Here is a 6,801-nt window from a genome sequence, read left to right on the forward strand (position 1 = left end):
ACTACCAGGTTTGTCTTGAGGGCTGTGGAAGCTGTGTTTTTTATGGCAGTGGATCATGTTGGCGTCTTTCTTTCCTTGCATGTCATGAGCTTGTACTTGACACGGGAAAACGAGATCAACACCAAGCCTTATTAGAAAAGGAAACTTAAACTCAACTTTATTATGCTACATCTACTCTTAACTTCTATGCTTAATATGACACGTGTTGCCTTTGCCTTCTTCTCTCCCTCCGTGGGCCTGAAAGGCCTGTAAGGCAGGCTACTAACACAACAGGCACCGTGATGGTCTCACTATGCCCAATGCCTCAGAGGAAGGCGAAAAACCCCCAGACGCAAGGTCTGTACATGAAGGGGGAAAAAATTCCTTCCTGGCCCCAGTTGGCGACTGGCAAAATCCCTGAGGCAGGGGTTGACAAAATGCCATCCACGTGACAAGATTTGGGTCAGTCGGTGGTTTCTGTGGTGGCTTCGGCACTGTTGCAGATTTTCTCAGTAGCCGCCAGGCTCCCCGTGAGGTGTTGGAGGTCGTGTTCGCTCAGGGAGATGTTCTCAGGGTCAAGGTGGTTTCCAGCTGTCGCCATGCAGTGGAAGAAAAGGCAGCCAAAGATTAGATCCATGCATTGCCACCCTGATGCAAAGCTCTGATGTGAGGAGGTGGGGACTGCGAGCTTTCCCGTGACACAAAGGCCAGAACATTTCAACGAGGGGAAAAAAATAGACCGTCGTTAACTTCCTGCGTGGAAGCTGCTGAACATCTTTAGGCATCATTGCCCAGCCACATTCAAGATGATGTAGATGCTCGGCTGGGAAAACCCAAGGCCCAAAACGGCCGTGGTTGAGAGAGCTCAAAGCAGGGAAAGCAGGTCTCCACCTGTGTGAGCCACAGCAACCTTTAACAGCAGGCAGACAGTCCAGCCTGTCCCGGGGTTGCTTCGCCATTTGGGAGAGCTCCCGGGGCTCTTTCCCGAAAGGGGGCAGCACCATGCAGGCCCATGCACACCACTGGGGCAGAGGGGGAGGTTTGTCTAGGGGCAGCAGGGCATGAGGCAAAGGCTCCTGCCAACATGACAGAACCTGCAGGAGCAAGTGTGGGCTGCTGGAGAGAGGAGGGGGTCGCGGAGGAGCCGGCCAGCAGGCTGTGCCCTTGCAGTTCTTCAGGCAGCTCTTTGAAGCACTTGATAAGGAGCAGCTTGCTGACCACCCTGACGGGGATTTGCTTCTCCTGCAGGCGCAAAGAGGCAGTCAGAGCCTGTGCTGCTCCATGAAGGACAGGAGATGTGGGAGGGGTCGTGGTCCCTGGACCCAGCGCCATCTCCACCCAGCAGCGTTCCCTCTCAGCTGCGCGGTGTGTGCGGCAGTGCAGGTGCGCCTGGCAGCATGGCATGTGCACACACCGCACAGCTCAGAGGGGACGCTGCCACCCAGCCCCTCCAAGCCCCTACGTGACGTATTGCCCCCAACCTCCAAGACAGGCTCTTCTCTGACTCCCTAGTGAGCCCACAGCCCAGTTCCCAGCCCGCGGCAGCCTGAGCTCCTGTCCCACTCCCCTCACACCTCCTTGGCACCTCTTCAACATACGCCTGAAAGCAGAAGCAGCTCAGGCTCTACAATCTGCTCAAACCTGCCCTCACTCCCCCACCGCCAGCGCTCCCTGCATGGAGCAGGGATTGGGCTGAAACCAAGGGTTTTGGTAGAAGCTCAGTGCAATGCGGGCAGGTTCCCAGAGGGGCTTTTTTCTGAGAGTTACGGTGAAAACAAGGGGTGGCAGCCTGGGGCAATGGGGCAGATCGGTAGGGCCTACTGGCTGAATCCTCCATTCTCCCTAAAGAAAGCTCAGGTTCGGGGGCAGGAGGAGAAATGACCCCTGGCACGCTCGCCTGGGGCCTAGCCCCTGCATCTCTGCAACCAAATCCATCTTCAGCCTGCTGACTATTCTTGGGCTGGCTCTGAGGAGGCGGAGGGGCAGATCCATGGGCACATTTGGGCCTAGGGGGAATGTTTCCCTCTGCTCAGTGGGATACAAACTGCAGGGCTTCCTTCCTACCCCAGCAGTGGGGACACAGCCCTCTTCCTTGTACCTCCCGAGCGCTGTTTGGCACCTGCTTCCTGTCTTTGCAGTGGTAGGACAGTGACAGTGCCCCCTCCCCGCCACACCCGGTGACGGGATGAGAGCAACTTGAGGTGGCACATAGAAGCCCTAAGCTCACTCTCCTGCAGCCCCTCACTCCCCAGTGTGGCTGCTGACCTTGTGCCTGATCAAGCGGCCAGCTTCCCCCAGGATGGTGTAGAGGTAGACCAGGCCCGCTTGGCTGACATGAATCTGGACACCATGAACTGCTGCAAGGACTCTCTGCAGGAAAGATCCCTTCTGTTCCTCCAACAAGATCTTTCTCAAGCCCTGAAATGAGAGGATGCAAGGCTTGGCGCTTTCCTCAGACAGGCTGCACTTCTGGGGCCTGGGACCACGTTGCCCTGGACACTTGCATGGCTCTAAGCCACAACAAGAAGAGCCCTGTGAGCTGGAGCAAAGCAGGAGGCCTTTCTCCACACTCCTTCAGCTTTGCAAGGGCTGGGCACTGCAACCTCACCTCTCCGACTCTCGCCAGGTCCCTGTAGTTCTGGACCTGGCTCTGCTCCATCTGGCGCTTGCACCGCAGTTCCTCTGCCCCTCGCATGTCTTGGCCTATGCCAAGTGGAGACACGTGGCTCTGGTGCGCAGTGTCTGCCCAGCACAGCTCTGGCTGTGCTTATGGCACCATGGAGAGCATGGCCCCAGTTGGGAGGACATCGTTCTGCAGGAGCCAATTGGGTCCTGCCATCCTGGGACAAGTTCGGGCTGTGGAGGGCTTTGGGATGGGCTCCCTGGTCCCAGAAATCTTCCTTCCTCCCCACATGGGACACCCAGGACTGGTGCATTAGCATAGGCGGCAGGGCCACAGCTGGGCACTGGGGTGGGTGGGCTGGGGTCATGAGCACTGACACCCGAGGTGTTCCCAGGTGGAGTATGGACAGAGGGGGACACAGCGTCTCACCCAGCACCTGGGATCAGGCTTCTGGGGGCCACTGTTTGCATTCAGGTCCTGCACTCTGGCTGGATGTCCTTACCCCTCTGATGAAGGAGGATTTGTGCCAGCCAATACAGTGTTTTGGCCCCAGCCAATACACGCCCCCCCTGGCGTAGCAGCTGATGCTCTCCACTGGGTTGTTGATGAAGAGACCCAGGCAGGCTGCCATGTCCCCCACCTCAGGCAAATCTGGGGAGCCCTAAGCAGGGGAAGAGGAGCAGAGAGTCCATGAGCGTCCTACCTTCCCTCACACCACATTCCCAAGGCCCGGCTGTCGCTCTCCACCTCCTCCCCATTACCCAGCAGGAGGGTGGGGAGGCAGAGATCCTAGTGCCAGAGCCAGAGCTTGACATCCCTTTCTTCCTGTGGCAACTTTGAGCCCGGGGTCTTGCTCAGGGTCCCAGGACGATTCCCTGTGCCTGCTGCTGCAGGGTAGGAAAGGCCCCAGGACCAGGGCTGACCCTGCCTCAAGCAAGCCTCAGAAAAGAGACCCCTAAAGTGCCAGGGGTCCTGGTCTGAAGCTTAGTTCCCAGCTCTGACCTCTCGCTTCCAAGAGGGCCCTGACAATGGCAGGGGACCAGGACGCTGGGGGCAGGACCTCGCTGACCTCAAACTGTGGGAGGAGCTGGACAGCAAAGGCAATCACCCCGGTGATGATCTTCATACCCAGCTCTCGGTACTGGGAATCCGGTGTCTCAATCCAAAAGCTGAAGTGCTGTGGGATGAAGATGTTCAGATTAATGGGATGTGCCCCTGCTGTACCAAGTAGACTTGCCCACACCCTCCTCCTCAGGGCCCAGGCTTTGAGCTTGGACTTGACCATCTGCCCTACCCTTTGAGAGAGGCTTCCTGAAGTCCACAGGGCTGAAGCCTGTCCCTCCCTGAGCCCAGCCCCTCTACATCATGCTCACCTCCCAAATGGAGTATAATTTGCCCAGGCTGGGGGTGCTGAACAAGAAGCGGCACAGCAGGCCCTGCAAGTACTTGACGTACAGCCGCTGCATGACCTGGAAGGGGAGGGAGAGCCCAGGATCAGTGCCACAGAGCCTGGGGCCACACCTGCCAGGGAGTGCTTTGTGGGCCATGGCAGTGGCAGAAGCACCTACCTGGTTGCGATGGCTCTCATGCCCTATGGCCAGGAAGCTCTTCTCAATTGCAGCCCGCAGGAGGCTCGACTCCAGGGCTGGCTCCAGGCTCAACTTCAGTTCGCTGTCAGGAGAGAGGAGCAGGTGTCAGACTGAGCTCTGCGGGGTGGGGACAACTCTGGGGTGGGCAATAAACATCCAGCATATCTCTGCCTGAGCAGCAGGATTGCCCCTGGCCCATGGCGTAGCTAGGAGCCTCAGGCAGAGGTCCCGGTACCTGAGGCTACGGATGGCGTCAATGCTGTACGCGAGGATGTTTCTTCGGTCAGCCTCCACAGGGATGTTTTCCATCAGCTCCTGGGACACCCAGAGTGGGCGAGCTTAGGGCCCCACAGCCCACAGCCACGTCCCACAGGAGACCGCCCAGTGCTCCAGGTGCAGGCAGCAGGATCCCAGCCAACCCGGGAGGTGCCTCACCCGTCCTCTTCCCACCCACGCAACCCAGCTGGCCCTCTGCATCCCACGGCCTCGCAAACATGCCTGTGAAACCACTCACCAGTTCCCTGTTCTCACCCTTGCCTGCCCTCCAAAAGCGTGACTGCTGCCGGCCTCTACCAAAATCTCCCTTGTCTGCTGCCCCAGCCCGACGCCCAGGCCCAGGTACGCTTGGCCCTCGCTCAGATTCATCTCCACCTCTCCCTTCCTTCCTGGCTCACGAGACCATTTCTCCTCCCCTTCCCTCTCTCCACACCATCCCGTGCTACGAGCTACTCACCACGATCTTCTCTACCACGGACACTTTCAGGCCTTCCACCGCCATGGCCACCTCTGTGTTCTGCTCCGCGACTGCGCTCAGGGTGAGGATTGCTAGCAGGAAGCGCTGCCCATCCTTCCCGTCCAGCGACTAATGGGAGCGATACCGAAGGAAAGGCAGGCTCTCAGCCAGGGGCATCCTGTTCCTTCCCAACCCACTGCAGGACTTGGGCCTCCTGGGAACCGTACTGGGCTGACATGCACCTGGTCCTGGGCCAGTGGGGTGGGGCGCAGGGGCAGTGTGTGTGGAGGGAGGGAACCCAGTTGGGGCTGCACAAGCACACCCACCTCCAGCAGAGCTCATGGCCTGAGTGTCTCCCCTTGCAGGCTTCAGTTTCCCAGGGATGGGATCTCCCCATGGGCTGGATGCGGGAATGCAGGACTGAGTGGGGGCTGGCCCCATTGGGAAAGTTTCATACCTTCCCTGGTTCCTGGAGGTGTTTTGTCACAAGGAGGAGGGCAGCTTCCTCAGGTGGACTCCCATCTTCATCTTCCTCCTCCTCCTCGTCCTCATCATCGTCCTCCTCCTCAGTGGCCGGTCTGGGAATCACTGCAACGGGGAGGAAAGGGGAGAGGGTGACTCCAGGACCCCTGAGAAGAAGGGAAGTGGGGCTGCCCTCACCAGCATAAAAGCCCTGTCAGCTGTCACAAGGAGGAGGGCAGCTTCCTCAGGTGGACTCCCATCTTCATCTTCCTCCTCCTCCTCGTCCTCATCATCGTCCTCCTCCTCAGTGGCCGGTCTGGGAATCACTGCAACGGGGAGGAAAGGGGAGAGGGTGACTCCAGGACCCCTGAGAAGAAGGGAAGTGGGGCTGCCCTCACCAGCATAAAAGCCCTGTCAGCAGGAGTCTCTCCAGCACCCTCCTCCTCCCCTGCAGCCTCCCGCCCCCATAGCTGAGAGGAGGCTGGACTCTCGCTGCTCCCCCGGGAGGTGCCTGTCCCCATTTCAAGTGACCCTGGCTCCCCCTTCACCCCATCCACACTGAGACCACTTGACAAATGGACAAGGAGGGTCGTGTGGCTCAGCCCCCTCGCCTTCACCGGGATTCCCCTGTGCAACTTTTGGAGGGTCCGATTGGCCTCACAGAGTGAATGGCCCTGAGACCTCCAGGCCCCTACTGGCCCCCCTCACCTGTGCGGCTGGTGCCAGGGGCCGGGGTGGTCCCGGACTCCAGGGAGCTGTGAGTGTCCTCCAAGGAGGAGCTGCTGCTGGAGCTGGTGTTTTGGGACTCCAGGGAGCTATCGGAGTCCCCCAAGGACGAGCTGGGGCTCGGGCTGGTGTTTGGGGACTCTGGGGAGCTACCGGAGTCCCCCGAGGAGGATCCGTGACTCGGGCTGGTGGTCCCGGACTCCAGGTCGCTGTGCGAGTTGTCCCAGGAGGAGCCGCAGCTCAGGCTGGAGCTGCTGCACGACTCGCTCAGCTCACGGCCCAGGGAGGACGGGCCCTCGTCCCGGGCTGTGGAGGGGGCTGCCTCCTGCTGTGGGCCTGCAGGGTCGGGCTCAAGGCTCCCCGATGACATGGGAGGGGAGCTGCGCAGCTCTTCTGCCTGGCGCTCTTCTGCTGCTGGCTCCTGCTTGCCCAGGCGTACCTAGGGCCACCTCCATTTGGTCCTGGAAGTGGTGGGTTTCCTTTCCTGCTTTCTCCTGGTGCCAGGGGCTGCCCGTTTTCTTTGGCAGCAGATGGGGCACAGCCACCTCCTTGCCTTGATGGGCCCCTCATCATCATGGCAGGCGGGACCCAAATCCTCCTGCCCAGGCCCCCTGCTGCTCTCTGCTCCCACGCTGACCACCCTGGCCGACCTCCGCCTCAGCATCCGCCGCAGCCTGCCCATCCTGGCA

General features: G+C 59.9%; 1 pseudogene; it reads right to left on the minus strand.

Moving 5' to 3' along the window:
• Window positions 1-230: 230 nt before the first annotated feature.
• LOC112549590 overlaps window positions 231-6,801 on the minus strand; it is a 7,564-nt pseudogene continuing 993 nt past the window's right edge.

This window comes from Alligator sinensis, unplaced genomic scaffold (assembly GCF_000455745.1).
Source record: "Alligator sinensis unplaced genomic scaffold, ASM45574v1 scaffold607_1, whole genome shotgun sequence".
In the NCBI taxonomy this organism is placed as follows: Eukaryota; Metazoa; Chordata; order Crocodylia; family Alligatoridae; genus Alligator; species Alligator sinensis.